This window comes from Pongo abelii, chromosome 7, assembly GCF_028885655.2.
Source record: "Pongo abelii isolate AG06213 chromosome 7, NHGRI_mPonAbe1-v2.0_pri, whole genome shotgun sequence".
Lineage (NCBI taxonomy): Eukaryota > Metazoa > Chordata > Mammalia > Primates > Hominidae > Pongo > Pongo abelii.
Genome location: NC_071992.2, coordinates 125755530 through 125771772, shown reverse-complemented (window position 1 = coordinate 125771772; position 16243 = coordinate 125755530). Strand labels below are relative to the sequence as shown.

The 16243-nt window shown below is 39.4% G+C and overlaps 1 protein-coding gene across 2 annotated transcripts in view; it reads left to right on the top strand.

Moving 5' to 3' along the window:
* The first annotated feature begins 2752 nt into the window (after positions 1–2752).
* The window catches only part of SYBU (syntabulin), a 116790-nt gene continuing 103299 nt past the window's right edge, over positions 2753–16243 (top strand). For both annotated transcript variants that reach the window (XM_063726789.1, XM_024251297.3), the window contains exon 1: positions 2753–3167. The gene's annotated coding sequence lies outside the window, so the exon portion shown is untranslated. The remainder of the gene's footprint in view (positions 3168–16243) is intronic.

Sequence of the window (16243 nt, the reverse complement as noted above, 5' to 3'; positions counted from 1 at the left end):
CTGCTTATTTAGCACCCTTCTCAGGTCTTAGGAAGTTAAAAGAGGGATTTTCTTTAGTCTAATTCAAATCTAAAATCTAGGGGAAAACAAGTAGGTATGGGGAAGGTTTGTAGTTGTTGTTGTTGTTGTGTTGTGTTGTGTTGTGTACTGTTGTGTTGTGTTGAGTTGTATTGATAGCCATGAGGAATAAGTCCTGGTTTGAAAACATATGAGTTTTGGGAAGAAGTTGGGAGTCAAAAAGGAGAAAAAACTGAAACCCAAAACTAAGGAAGCATGACTGATATAACATCTAAAAACCTGGATTAGATCATCTTTTAAAGTCCTGCAATCTCCACTCCACTCTGCAATCTCCAATTGCATAAACTCCCCGATTTAAACCTTCCTCCTAAATGATTTCTACAACTGTTTCTACAATTACATTGTATTCTTGGAATTCCAGCAAAATTTGAGTTCGATTATTTGTGCTTTGATATTCATTGAGAGGTATTTGCTATATTCTCGGTTTCAGAAGGTCCTCTTATAGAACATACATCGTGGAGGAAGTATGTAGACAAAGAGCAAGGAAGAAAGCGCCTACATATGAGCCTCCTTCTTTTATTCCACAGTACAGTCAGGACTGTGGCCAGTCTGATGAAAACCAAAAACAAGATTTTTCCCTTTCCTCTTTCTATGTTCTAGTCCACTTGACCATTCCCGCTCAGGAACTCCATGTCTGCCCTTTCCTCTTCTCTACTTTACCACCCTCACCCCCACCCCTCCCACCTCTCTCACATATACACTCTCGGTGCCCTTAAGTCTTCAGAATAAAAATAGAATGGCATTTCCTTCCAGATAGGTAGCAATCCCCATTCTAAAGGAAACTGTTCATGTGCAAGGGCATGAGACTGGTTGTCTTCAACCTAATAGTCTTACACTTTCATAGCACTTGTGTACACTTCTTTTTTAGCTTCACAAATGATCTTATAAATAACTAGTTGGAATTCAATAAAAATAATCCAGGAATACCTGATGCAGAGGTGCTGGAAGCCTGGATTATGGACAGAAGGAAGACAGAAAGCCAAGTTCCTAGAGCATAGTTCGAAGAGAACATAAGCTAATCTAGTGAAGGAAATATTGGGTAGAGGGCAGTTTTGACCAAAAGCCAAGGGAGGGCACTTATATCCCTTTAAGTCCAAAGGAGGATTAAACTCAATGGTTGGATTTTGAATAGAGGTAGAAGGGGAGAGGTGGGGAGGGAGGGAAGGAACATACTAAGACCTCCTATGTCACAGGTTGGCAAAGAGGGAAGGGAAGGGATGAGGAGGGAAGGGGAGGGGAGGGGAGGGGAAAGAAAGGAGAAAAGAAAAAAATTGTTGGGATGGGTTGCATTGTGTTATGAATATGTATTTTCAATGGGGGAGGGATTTCTAGGGCTTAGAAAACACCACAGAGAAGAAATCTTCACGTCTAAGTCTTACAGTGAGAAGTAGAAGAGATGACCAGATAGCAAAAATGAACTGGAACTAAAAATGAAATGCTTAATGCATTTAACATGTGCCAAGTTATAGGAATATGAGATTGTCGGGTTTCCATTGCATAAACTTGCGCTGCCAAGTTTCCTCACACATGAATGTAAGTAGGTTGGACTTAAAGCTAACTGTGTGCTAAAGGCTAGTGAATACAGGAAGGAAGGGAGGCAGGGAAAGCAGAAGGGGTAGGATGCAGAAGCATCCCTTCCTTTTGTGCAGAAACTTCCTTCAGGGGTAAAAATGAAGAGTAATCTCAGAGTAAGCAAACAACATCACAAGAATCTCACCTGGAAGAGTCTTTATCCAAACTGTGGTAGCGACTCTTTCACCCTTAGCTATGATAGGACGATGTAACTGGATTCACCATGAAGAGCCTTAGGAAAGCTAGGCGTTTTTTATGGGGCTACCTGGCTGGGACTCTGGCAATTCTGAGGGAAGAAAGCCCCTTTGCAACAGTCTCTTCAGAAACCTATTTTCCGAGAAAAGCAGGTAGTGGGGTTGATTATTAAGTTTGCATTTGGACTAAGAAATTAGAACACAGTATCCTTTCCAGTCAGGGGTTCCTGTTAGCCCTACCTAAAGTCAAAACAAATTATATCTCGATTGCACTTGCTATTAAAGAAGTCTGGAGTATTTTTGTTAAACCCAATTGCTGTTATCTCCTGAGAATCTCGATTGCACTTGCTATTAAAGAAGTCTGGAGTATTTTTGTTAAACCCAATTGCTGTTATCTCCTGAGAACTAGAAAGTGAACAGCCACATTTATCCCCAGATCAAAGATCAGGAAACTTAGACAAAGACACACTGTTCAGATGAGGCGCCCAAGGTCACTGGTGAAGTTAGAAAGAGCTTGAAGCTGCAGGTAAGTCTTCGCCCCCTAGTTTTGAGCCGCACCTCCTTAGCTGTCCCCAGACAGGCAGGCTGTGGTTGCGAGATAAATTTTCCGAGGGAGACTGTCCTAAAGGGCACCTTAGGTTCACGCTGAAGTCAGTGTTCAGGGCTCTTCCTCTCCAGCGTGAGGACAAGGGTGCTCCTTATCAGGAGGGTGAGTAAAGACTTCGAGGGAGACTGGGGTCCCAGGCCCTCAGCCGCCCCCGGTGATCCGCGCCACATTGTGCAACGCAAGCCCTCCCGGCCTCCGCTGGGGCTCCCTCATCTGGCAGGAGCCCAGAGGCTCTGCAGCGCGCCACCCCCGCTGAGAGCGGCTTCTTCAAGAAACAGATCTTGCAGCATAATCTGCCAGGGCCCTGGCAACAGGAACCGGTCCTTCAGGCAGCGAGCCCAGGAAGCAGAATCCTGGCGCCCCCGGCACGCGGCCCTCACCGAGCTCACGCCGCTGCGCCCCACCCAGCGGTGCCTGCCCTTTGGTCCCCCGCCCTTCTCTCCATTTCGTCCTCAGCCCCAGCAGCCGCCGGGCTGGCTGCAGAGGCCGAGGGGCCAAGGGCACCGGAGCGCAAGGGATTCCGCGGCACCACGTGTCCGAGGCGGGCTAAGGCGGGCGGAGCGGGCCGGGCCCGGCTCCCCGGGCCTGAGCGCAAACCAGCAGCGACGCGGGGTCCCGTCCGCACCGGCACCCGGCCCAGCCGGGGCCCGGTCTCCCGGGCGCACGTAGGTGCCTCCTTCTGGACAGCGCGATGGGACCCTTCTGGTCGAGAAAGGGTAAGACCGGGGCGCTTATGCGGGCTCTGCTGTCAGTGCCCGCGGACGCGGGAGGGCGACTGATGGTCTTCGGTCCAATGAGGGCAGTGATGGAGCGCTCCGGACCCCAGGACCACCCTTTCCAATGCGGGAGGTATCCAGGGTGCTCGGCGATGCACAGAAGAAGGTCGTGGAAAATGGGGAATCAAGGGCACTCTCAGCACATGGAGGCCAAGGGAAAGGCACTCCTGTTTGATTGGTTTGATTTGTTGTTGAGATGGTCGGGCTAGACTCCTTGTTGCAACGAGCAAGATTGGCCAGGCCAATGTATAGGCCGTCGGTTTTGAATCTCCCTTTACTGGTTGTTCTCAGGAGTGGGTTTGGAAATGGTGGCTTTTGATAAGGAAGGTTCATTAAGAATAGGTCTTCTCCAGGAAGCCTCCATTGAGCTCTCCAAAGAGGGAGACAGTCCCAAGTCCCCAGAGAACACTTTTCAAGTTTCTGCTTCCTGGAGAAACTTTCGTAAAGACTATTCCAGGTGAGAAAGGATGACCCATTTTCCATTAATGTGCTGTTGAAGGGCTACGTTGATGAGCTCAAAACCACCTCATGGTGGGTGGTATCAACAGGTTTGGATTTAAAATAGAGGTAAATTGTACAGTAAAAGATATCTGTAAGCTTAATTTAGTATGTGGAAAGAGATTCTGAAAGCTTTTTAAATTAAAGAAGCTACTGGGGAAAATCGTTGCTTTTGTCTTCCCCAGTGTCCAGCAGGTAGTGCTATCAAGGAAAACAGGAGACTCTACTGCTAGGTTCCTCTTGCCACCTCTGGCCCTGATCCCAGAGCCTCTGCAGCAGAAGCAAAGGGCAGCTGTAACATCTGGATATCTCTTCTCAGAAAAGGGCCACATTTGAACCCTATAGATCAGAATCTTCAACTTAAAGTTTCTGCCAGATCAGATTCTTCAGTAGGCACATTTTAGGAATGTTTGTCTTTTCCTCCCCATAGGGCGCCCTTGGGGCAAAAGGAGTCAGCTTTCTGTATGCCAAGTTTTCTCCACTTGTACATTTTGGAGAGCAGTAGCACCTGTCTCTGAGAGATGAGCCCAAGTGAAATCATTTTTTTATACGCTTCAGATTTTAGAGCAGCAATACATTATCATAGTGTAGATTTTGATTGCTTAATTTATTTTACAATAGCACTATTTTAATGCAGGATATATTTAAAATACGCTGTTCAATTCATAATGATCTGTACATATTTAAATAATATTTCATTCACTTGATTTTTATTTAATAGTCTTTAAGGTGATATCATAATTGAAACTAAGTAATTGTATGCATTCTTAAATGCTGATGCACTGAACAAAAAAACAAAAAATGGGTCCAAAACTTTATTTTTACAGATGATCTACTGAGGCTTGCAGAGAGTAAGTGAGTAATTTAGCCAGTGGCGCACTTAGAACCAGCCGTCTCTAATAGTCATGTGTTTTTGGTTTTTTTTTTTTTCATATTGTAGTAACAGTAGGTAAAAGATAAGCACAAAAGAGTAATACTACAAACTAGTGGTTGACAAGGTTTGGAGATGGGATGAGGGTGAGAAGTATGTGACACTAAAAGTGTAGCATGAAAGAGATCTTTGTGAGGATGGCATAGCTATGTATCTTGATTATTGCGGTTACACAAATCTACATATAAGATAAAATAACAGGCCTGGCATGGTGGCTCGTGCCTGTAATCCCAGCACTTTGGGAGCCTGAGAAGGATGGGTTGCTTGAGTCCAGTAGTTTGAGACCAGCCTGGACAACATGGTGGGACCCCATCTCCACTAAAAATACAAAATATTAAAAAAAAAAATAGGTGGACATGGCAGTAGGTGCCTGTAGTTCCAGCTACTGAGGAGGCTGAGGCAGGAGGATTGCTTGAGCCCAGGGTGCAGGTAGCTGTGATAGCACCACTGCCCTCCAGCTTGGGTCACAGATCAAAACCTTGTCTCAAAAATTAATTAATTAATTAATTAAAGAAAATTTTAAAAAATCATAGAGCTGTAAACAGGCATTGCACCAATGTCAGTTTCCTGGCTTTGACATGATACTGTAGTTATATGATATAACCGCTGGGGAAAACTGGGTGAAGGGTGCATGGGATCTCTCTGTACTATCTTTACAACTTCCTGTGAGTCTATAATAATTTCAAAATAAAGAAACCTTTTTTACAGTCATTTTGTAAGTACATCAAATTCCAACACTGGCCATTTTTCTAAATCTGAATGTATACAAAATATTTCCTTTTACTATATATGCTATTTTAAGTATGTAATACATACTTAAAATACTTGTGGTACAAACTAACACCTGCATGTAACTTTATTGATATTTAAAAGACCATACACACCGTTAAGATGTAACTAATCATGCTGGAGTATCAAATAGCATCTTAGCAATAGGTATTAATTTCATTTTAGTCAATTTCTGTTTATTTAAAATTTTGGAAAACAAAGAGAAAGTGTTTTATTTAAATAGTACTTGTGTGAAAATAACAGCTGGTGTTTTTATTTTCTTCTCTCTCTTTTTTTTTTTTTTTTGTCCGTGTAAAAATACTGAGGTTTTGAGTCTACATCCTTCTTCTTAGCAGGATGTTTTCTGTGGTTCAGGTGACAGAATCCAGAGATATCACCAAGCAGACATGATAGGATAGAGAAAAAAAAAGAACAAAACTGATGTTCATAAAGATCTCTCATTGAAAGAAATTAGGAAAGTAAATTAAGTTATTTGAAATATCTGAAAAGTCTTTTGTGGATGTTCAGAGCCACCCTCACCAACATCAGGGTGTTTTTTTCTTTGGGGTTGGCCACCAATGGCAGAAGTCCCAGAATACTTAAATGTATCCCCAAAGAAAACAGGGAGCTAAAGCTTCTGTGGTCTTGTAGATTGACAGCAGGTGCTGGCAAAGGAAAGAAAGGTTCCTGTGTACACACTTCTGATGAAAGAAATGTTCTTTTGCATGGGAGAAGGCAGTATTTCCAGAACTTCAGTTTTTCTAGTATACTTCATAATTTTTATCATCTCTGAATATGAATCATACTACTATTTACTTATTCTTACTTAACACATTATTTTTTACTCAGACTTTATCAAAGGAATAATGCCCACTTATGAAATAACATGTTTCATGTGTTAGTTACATTTCTCCTAATATGTACAAATAAATATATATTATGGCTTTACAAAAGACATCCATGAACCACCCAAAGTTATCTGTGTACCACCTGATGTATCAGGAAACACTGTACAATGACACAACCTTGGGAGGTGCTCCAGGACATGATGATGAGGAGAAGCCTAGCTATACAGAGTAAGTAGAGAAAATATTAAATTAAAAATTTACCTCTAGATTATTTTTCCTATATGGTCTTGTGAATTGTCAAAATGTGGTTAGAATGAATACTTCTATTGTTAGAGCAGTCCATTTAATTATTGGGAAGATCCATTTATCCTTATATTGAGAGTAGATGTGAACTCACCTAATTACCTCTACTGTATCTCTACTGTCACCCAACCAAAAATTCTCTATAATAATACCATGTGACATTTTGCCAGATGCCTCATCAAAGTCCATATGCTCTGCCAGTTCTAACCCTATCTGTAATAAGAAAAATAGTCTAGACTTGGTCCAAGTAATTCTTAGAAGCCCACACGATCTCTGTCACTTTTTTCTTTTCTAAGCACCCAGAAACCAACATTTTATTAACTTGTGCCAAAATATTGCCCAATATTTCATTTCAGCCTCGTCAATCAGTGTTTTACAGGCTTTCCCTTCTCTCTGGCTTTTGAAAATCAGAACTATATACTTGGCTTCTATATTTCTAATATCTTGGAATCTCATGCTCAGGGTTCTTCATAGACATTAACAGTGGTGCCATAATTCTATTTGTATGAGATGAGATTGTAAAGCTCAGTTCATAACTTGTTAAATGTCTTAAGAGAAGCTAGTGACATGACTTGACCTGAGCTTTATTCTCTTTTGCCAAGTTTTATTTTTTCCTTTTTAGTTTGGAAATAATTTTTACTTGACAGAGAAGCAAACGAGTCACTAGAAAGTTATGTGTTCCCTTAGATATTCATCAGTATTAAATGAACTGTAACAAGTAGTGAGTATATACCTTTCTTTTGCTTCTTATTTAAAACATAAAGTGAATATTTTTCTATTTCTTATGGTAAGCCATAGTTCAAAATTAGAGTTCAGTCTTCTTGAAACTGTGAACTGAAGTTTTACCATATCAAATGTTCTTGGGACCAGAACCTTAGATTTTTCAGTTTTTTGCATTAATAGTAATGGTATTTATTATCATAATATTTAATTCAGCTTTTAAATTAACCAAACCTCATTATTTTATCTGAAAATGGTGGGATGTGAGAGAGATTACAAAATAAGAATATTCCAAATGACCTTCTATGTAAAGATGTGCAAGTTGAATACAGAAAGAGAAAGAAGTAAGAAATTATCTATTTCTCTGAAAATAAGGAATGAAATATGAATTTAATCTCAGAAGAGTACATATTTTCTTATTCCCTAAAGAAAACTGTGAACCTTTGGTGACCCAACTAAAGACAGTTTCCTGACTGAAAACCTTAAAAATCAATTTAGGTTCTACTTACTAACTGTGAGAATTTTCTTCCCAAGGGCAGAACTGATGTCTTTTGTAGTATAAATGAAGAATGGGTGGAAGGTAATATTAACCAGTTCTCTTCCTTCTTTCTTGATTTAACTTGTGCCTGGGGAAACTCAATTCATAATTTCATCAATTTTGCACCATTAATACACACCAAATTAACTTTAAATGGTATGGAATGATAGTCTAAGTGAGTAGGAGCCATTAAACCTAATGACACTTAAATGTATTCACCACATTGATGCATGTCTTTTAAAGGGCCATTATGTTTTTCCACAAGAGAGAAGGAGTTTGAAAGTGTAAACTTTATATTATCTATATGAACATTCTTTAGTATCCATCTGGTTCTTAAAACATATTAAAATGGAAGGTGGCTATAATAAAGTTATTTTTAAATTTTAATCAAAGGGGAACATTTCCTGTCTCTCCCAAGAGTAAGGCTGTCAGGGGATGCTTTGTCCATGGTGCTGAAACGGGCTCTTCCTCAGTGACCTCACTACAGAATTAGGTACAGAGAGAAAGAAAAAAAAAAAGGCATTTTTTCCAGTTAATGACTTACAAGAATAAAAATATTGACTTTAAAAATTATGTATTCTTCAGTTTTATAATCAGCATGGAAAGAGAATTTGCAGACATTACTAGCTTGTATATTTGAGTGATGTGCTTGTAGGACGAATTGACAAATATTTGTTTTTAACCTATTTGAAGTACAGCTTGGAAATTTTTATCACTTTACTCCTACAATTTCTTGATTCATTGAATTAATAATATTTAATGGTTGTCAATTTCTATTTCTTTTCTAAAAACTCTTCATTTCGTAATTTTTTAGTCCCATAGTATTGCTTTCTCTCTGACTTTTATTACAATAGATACTTTGGACAGTTTTCATATAATTTTAAATAAGAAAAATTATGCCTCCTCAAATAATGAGCCATTATTTCCATTACTATTTATATGTTTGTAGAATATTTATTATCCATAACAAATTGTCAAGAAATGTTTAATGCATATAATTGTGAGGATTATGAAGAATTTTTATATATGGCCCTTGCCCCTGAGAAACCTTAAATATAATAATTACTGCATTTGCATAAAAAATAAAATAACAACAACACAAAGCAGTGTATATTACTAGAATTTAAGGTTATTGAGGGACTGGAACTGTTTGATATTTTATAGATTTATCTCAAGTATGTAACACAGTTCCTAACTCATAGTGAGTGCACAAAAAGTATTTGTTAAATGCCATAGAACATTAGTGAATGAATAAGTGCAAAAAGAGCTAGGATTGGTGGCATGAATCAGATGATGCTGATTTACAGCTACCCACTTAAGAAGGGGTATGCATTGTCTAATTATTATGTTACAGAAATTGATATACATTTATCTGTTTTCCTCCATGCATTAAATTATGAAAAGCAAAAATAAGTCTAACACGTTTTCATGTATATTAAATGTTAGGTATTTTTTAAGTGTTTTACACATGCCACTTCACTTATTGTTCACTACAATTATTACAATTTCCTCTTTACAAATGAGGAAAGTTAAGAGACTGTCTTAAGTAACCCGGTCGGTAATTAGAAATTCAGAATAAAACTCAGCCTGTCTAATTCTGAGTTTTTAACTATTACTACGCCAAAACCGCAAACTATCCTTGAGCATTAAAGAGCTTTTGTAATTTTTGTGCCACCATGTGAATTCTAGCTCTTTAGAAATCTTTCTCTTGATCTGTTTATGGAAGATCTGTTACCTAGGCAACCTTGCTTTTCTAATTAACAGTAGAGAAGTCACTTTCCTCCCTCTTCAAAACAGGCAAAAGGAAACTTTATTCATGGGGAAAAGCATAAAATCCCAGAGCCAGAGCCAGAGCCATTCTTTGGGTTTATGTAGAAAGCAGAGGAAGAAAAATGACAGAATGGGAAAAGAATAGATAGTCCTCTCTACCCTCTACCCTAAGTTGGAAAGGTTTTGTGGGGACTCCAGTGATTATTCTCTAACAACTAGAATGTTCTCTGCTACTTCTTTTTGAAGGGAAGTAGCTGTGGCATGAGGTTCAGCCAAAGACTTTTGAAACAATGTTCCAGACAGAGGCTTATTTTTCAGTTTCCAACAAGACCAATATCAAACACCCTGAGCTAGATTGATAATGTTTATACAATTATATTAAACTTATGTACAGATGTTTAATAAGCCCATTATATAATTTCCTCACAGCATTTCCCAGTCTGATATTTCTTATCTTTATGCCACATTTTTGAAACCAAAACTTTTAAATCCAGCATCTATTATTCAGCCGTCACCACTAATCATTACTGAAGTTTGTCCAGAAAACTTATCAATCATCTTGAACTTAACTCACTTATGATCACTTTTCATAAAGAAGTACAAAAAGAACAGATTTAGTATCTTAGCTGTGTTAATCACATAAAATTCTTACCATTCTTAAATGTGCATCTGGACATCCAGCTAGAAACTTAAAAATTAAAGTTAACTAAGCCCAGTCGTTCTGAAAACATTCCACATACTGACAATACCTAAACACTTATTTTCCTTATTGGAAAACACCAAAGACAATCTGATTTTCCTTGCTGAAATAATAATAAAGTTATGCATTAAGTGAAGTGTATTAGTTTGTTCTCACACTAGTAATAAAGACATATCTGAGACACGGTAATTTATAAAGGAAAGAGGTTTAATTGACTCACAGTTCCGCATGGCTGGGGAGGCATCAGGAAACTTATAATCATAGTGGAAGAGAAGGCAAACACATCCTTCTTCACATGGTGGCAGTAAGGAGAAGTGCAAAGAAAAAGGGGGGATACTCCTTATAAAACCATCAGATCTTGTGAGAACACACTCACTATCATGAGAACAGCATGGAGGTAACTGCTCCCATGATTCAATTACCTCCTACCGGGTAACTCCCATGACACGTTGAGATTATGGGAACTACAATTTAAGTTAGGATTTGAGCGATGGACACAGAACCAAACCCTATCATTCTGCCCCTGGCCCCTCCTGAATCTCATGTCCTCACATTTCAAAACACAACCATGCCTTTCCAACAGTCCCCCAAAGTCTTAACTCATTCCAGCATTAACCCAAAAGTCCAAGTCCAAAGTCTCATCTGAAACAAAGCAAGTCCCTTCTGCCTATGAGCCTGCAAAATTAAAAGCAAGTAAGTTACTTCCCAGATACAATGGAGGTACAGGCATTGGACAAATAGAACCATTCCAAGTGGGAGAAATTGGCCAAAACAAAGGGGTTACAATTCCCATCCAAGTTCAAAATCCAATATGGCAGTCATTAAACCTTAAAGTTCCAAAATGCTCTCCTTTGACTTCATGTCTCACATCCAGGTCATGTTGATGCAAGAGGTGGGCTCCCATGACCTTGGGCAGCTCTGCCCCTGTGGCTTTGCATGAGACAGCCCAACTCCTGGCTGCTTTCACAGGCTGGTGTTGTCTGTGGCTTTTCCAGGCACACAGTACAAGCCGTCAGCAGATCTACCATTCTGTGATCTGGAGGACAGTGGCCCTCTTCTCAGAGCTCTACTAGGCAGTGCCCCCGACCCCACATTTCTCTTCCACACTGCCCTAACAGAGGTTTTCCATGAATGTTCTGCCCCAGCCGCAAACTTCTCCCTGGACATCCAGGTGATTCCATACATCCTCTGAAATCTATGTGGAGGTTCCCAAACCTCAGTTCTGTGCACCCACAGGCCCAACACCACATACAAAGTGCCAAGACTTGGGGCTTGCACCTTCTGAAGTCATGCCCAGAGCTGTACCTTGGCCCGTTTTAGCCATGGCTTAGAACAGCTGGGATGCAGGGCACCATGTCCTGAGGCTGAACACAGAAGGGGAGCCCTGGGTCTGGCCCACGAAACCATTTTTTCCTACTAGGCCTCTGGGTCTGTGATGGGAGGGACTGCTGCAAAGATCTCTGATATGCCCTGGAGACATTTTCCCCACTGTCTTGGTGATTAACACTGGGCTCTTTGTTATTTGTGCAAATTTCTGCAGCTGGCTTGAATATCTCTCCAGAAAATGGGTTTTTCTTTTATATTGCATCATTAGGCTGCAAATGTTCAAAACTTTTATGCTCTGCTTCCCCTTGAACGCTTTGCCACTTAGAAATTTCTTCCACCTGATACCCTAAATCATCACTCTCAAGTTCAAAGTTTGACAGATCTCTAGGGCAGGGACAAAATCCCACCAGTCTCTTTGCTAAAACATGGCAAGAGTGACCTTTACTCTAGGCCCCAACAAGTTCCTCATCTCCATCTGAAACCACCTCAGCCTGCACTTAATTGTCTATATCACTATCAGCATTTTGGCCAAAGCCATTCAACAAGTCTCTAGGAAGTTGCAAACTTTCCCACATCTTCCTGTCTTCTGAGACCTCCAAGTCTCTAGAAAGTTCCAAACTTTTCCACATTTTCCTATCTTCTTCTGAGCCCTCCAAACTGTTTTAACCTCTGCCTGCTACCAATTTCCAAAGTTGCTTTCACGTTTTCAGGTATCCTCATAGCAGCACCCCACTACTGGTACCAATTTACTGTATTAGTCTATTCTCATGCTGCTAATAAAGACATGTCTAACACTAGGTAATTTATAAAGGAAAGAGGTTTAATTGACTCACAGTTTCGGATGGCTTGGGAAACCTCAGGAAACTTACAATCATGATGGAAGGGGAAGTAAACATGTCCTTCTTCACAAAGCAGCAATAAGAAGTGCCAAGCAAAAAGGGGAGAAGCCCCTTATAAAACATCAGATCTCATGAGAACTCACTCACTATCACAAGAACAGCATGGAGGTAACAGACACCATGATTCAATTACCTCCCACCAGGCCCCTCCCATGACACGTGCAGTTTATGGGAACTACAATTCAAGATGAGATTTGGGTAGGGACATAGCCAAACCATAGCATGAAGTGACTGACATATTTTTGATATGCTTTCCAGTCCTGTATATATCAGTAAATATCTAGAGGCTTGTAAATTAAATGTGTGATCGCTTGCTCCAGAATATTTTTTTCCCAGTTATTGAATTATGGATGCTGTTATCCAATTATTGTATATAAAAAGAAGAAAATAAACTTCATCATTTATAAAGATCCTAGGAGAAGGGATGAGATAGCACATAACACATCTTAAATTTCTTCTTAAAAATTTGACATTACATAGCAATCCCTGCTTTACATTCCCTCTGTACAATGAAAAACAATATTAAACATAATTTGAAATTAAATTTTTCCTATACTTTAAAATATATCATGTTAACACATGAATAAATTGCACTGCTAGGTTTTCTTTTACTCTTTATGGCCTTAACTTTTTTACATTATTTTTCATCCCATTATACTAAGCTTAATCTATATTTCACTGCCCTAAGGAATTTCTTTCTCCTTTTATACTAACTGCTTTTATGTACGTTAATGAAAATTTTGCACGCCATGGAGAAGAGGTGAAAACATTCAGACACACACTCTTGACTTCCTTAATGGACATTCATAAGAAGTGAAACATTTCTTTTCTCAGTGTCTCTAATATATGTTACAACTGAGATCAGGTTAACATTAATGTGATCACAAACTTCCAGCTATTCAAATTTACACATTCATCGTGTTGCTTGTTTTACTAGTGCACAAGGGAAATACCATCTTCTGGGACTTTTCTTCCCCCCATCAGGATATTTAAGCTGGAAGCTTTGTCAGACTGCGTCAGTGTTCCCTGAGTAAGCAGGAATGCAAACTGCAATTTTAGCATTAGCATTCTACTTAGAACAAAGGGAGGTGCCCGGAAGCAGTACACATTAGTGCAGAGTTTTCTGGTTTCCCTTTAAAGAGAAGGCACAGCCATTTGACTCTTGAGCTTATTTAAACAAGTCACCAGTCCTTGACTCCAGAACTAAAGCCTTATATGTTCTTTCTGTTTGGCTGAGCCAGTAATTATTGATCACTTCTTCTTCCCAAGAGGTAAGTTTGCTTGCTGTGGTAAGGGAGGTATATTTGTTTTGCTAAGGGGTTATATTCTTGTCAAAGATTTGTTGTAAAAATATTAAGGAAGATGTGGTTAACTAAATCACATTTCATAAAATGTTGCTGATATTCCAAATAAGCCTAGTTTTGGAGGGAGAAAATTTAAGTTTTCAAGTGAGCATTTAAATAGCAAAGAATTTGTACAGTCTGACTGTACAATTTCCTGCAAAGAAATTTTCCTGCAAAGAAATTTTCAAGTGAGCATTTAAATAGCAAAGAATTTGTACAGTCTGACTTTACAATTTCCTGCAAAGAAATTGTAAATCATGTATTATAAAATTGTTCCTAATTTGTCATTAGTTTAGAAAGCTGTTTTCCTTTTATCAAACTGTACAAAACTAATTTCTTTGGGTTCTTCCCTCTGAGTCTCTCTGATCTGATTGACCAGGAGAGAGCTGCTAACTATAGTAGCATGCTGCCATTCCTACACTTGGCAGGTTGACAGTAGTTGAGCAAAGGAGTTTAAATTAGTTTCTTTTTAGAGTTTATCCCAGATTATATAATAATTTTGTACTGCAGGCTTTGCTCTAGAATGTAAGTGAAAATTAATGCTCTTGATCTAGAAACATTTTAAATTGAATTAATTTGAATGTGATATGCTAGTTGTTTTGTAGTTGTACAAATTGAATATGTCTGTAGTATATGAGAGTTTATACATGTTCTCCTGGTTGGGAGCTTTCACAGGTTAGGGTTGAAGTGCCATATCTGCTCTTAAGTAAATGTGTTGTATTATTTATTGTTAAACTATCAAATGTGTACATTTTCAAAAATAGCTACCATGAAGGAAATGGTTTAGTTTAAAACTTGGAGACTCTTGCAGGTGAAACTGGATTTAAATACAGCTATTTTTCTTATTGGCTGCAATACCATTTAGCATTAAGTGGGTACCAGTTAAACTCCCACCTCAGCAAGAGGGGAAAGATTGTTGGCCAGTGCTCTAAAGGCAGTTTTATCTCTAGCAAGACTTATAATATTTTTGCAGGCATTCAGAAATCTATCCTGAAATGGTGGTAATTATTGTTACTGTCAGAGTCATCTCGTTCCTAATAACATAGAGAGCTGTCTTACTTGTGCTGTCCTTAATTCCTCACACCTACCTGATGTCCCAAACCTCACCTTGTCTGAGGTCACTTAGGTGTAATAGCAAAGCAATTACATAAGAATAGTGCCATTATTGTGTGGACAAACTAAGAGCAATGTTTTCCAACCTTAACTGCACATTGGAAGATGTTACCGGAAAGGGGTCCCGATCCAGACCCCAAGGGAGAGTTCTTGGATCTTGCACAAGAAAGAATTCAAGGCAAATTCATAGAGTAAAATGAAAGCAAGTTTATTAGAGAAGTAAAGAAACAAAGGAATGGCTACTCCATAGGCAGAGCAGCAGCATGAGCTACTCATTGGCTATTTTTATGGCTATTTCTTGATTACATAACAAGGGGTAGATTATTCATGAGTTTTCTGGGAAAGGGATAAGCGATTCCCGGAATTTAGGGTTCCTCCCTCTTTTTAGACCATATAGGTTGATTTCCTTATATTGCCATGGCATTTATAAACTGTCATGGCACTGGTAGGAGTGTCTTTTAGCATGCTAATGAATTATAATTAGCATATAATGAGCAGTAAGGATGACCAGAAGTCACTTTCATGGCCATCTTGGTTTTGGTGGGTTTAGGCCAGCTTCTTTACCGCATCCTGTTTTATCAGCAAGGTCTTTTTGACCTGTACCTTGTGCCAACCTCCATCCTGTGACTTAGAATGTCTAACCTCCTGGGAATAGAGCCCAATAGGTCTCAGCTTTATTTTACCTAACCCCTGTTCAAAATGGTGTTGCTCTAGTTCAAACACCTCTGACAGAATCACATGGTGGGCTCCATGCATCAGTATTTTTTAAAGGTCTTCTTATAATTCTAAGATTTATCAAGGTTGAGAACCTCTGCCTTAGTAAGAATTGTCTTCCTGCATGATTTTAAAAGTTATTTGAGGCTGGGCGCGGTAGCTCACGCCTATAATCCCAGCACTTTGGGAGGCCAAGGTGGGCGGATCACAAGGTCAGGAGATCAAGACCATCCTGGCCAACATGGTGAAACCCTGTCTCTACTAAAAATACAAAAATTAGCTGGGCGTGGTGGAGCACACCTGTAGTCCCAGCTACTCAGGAGGCTGAGTCAGGAGAAATGCTTGAACTCCGGAGGCGGAGGTGGCAGTGAGCAGAGATCACGTCACTGCATTCCAGCTTGGGCTTCAGAGCAAGACTCTGTCTCAAAAAAAAAAAAAAAAGTTATTTGAAACTGCTCTTCCACCCCACCCCCAGACAGCAATATCAAATAGTACATTATTTATCTACTTAAAAGACAAAGTGAGAAGTGGAGTCTCAAACTTAA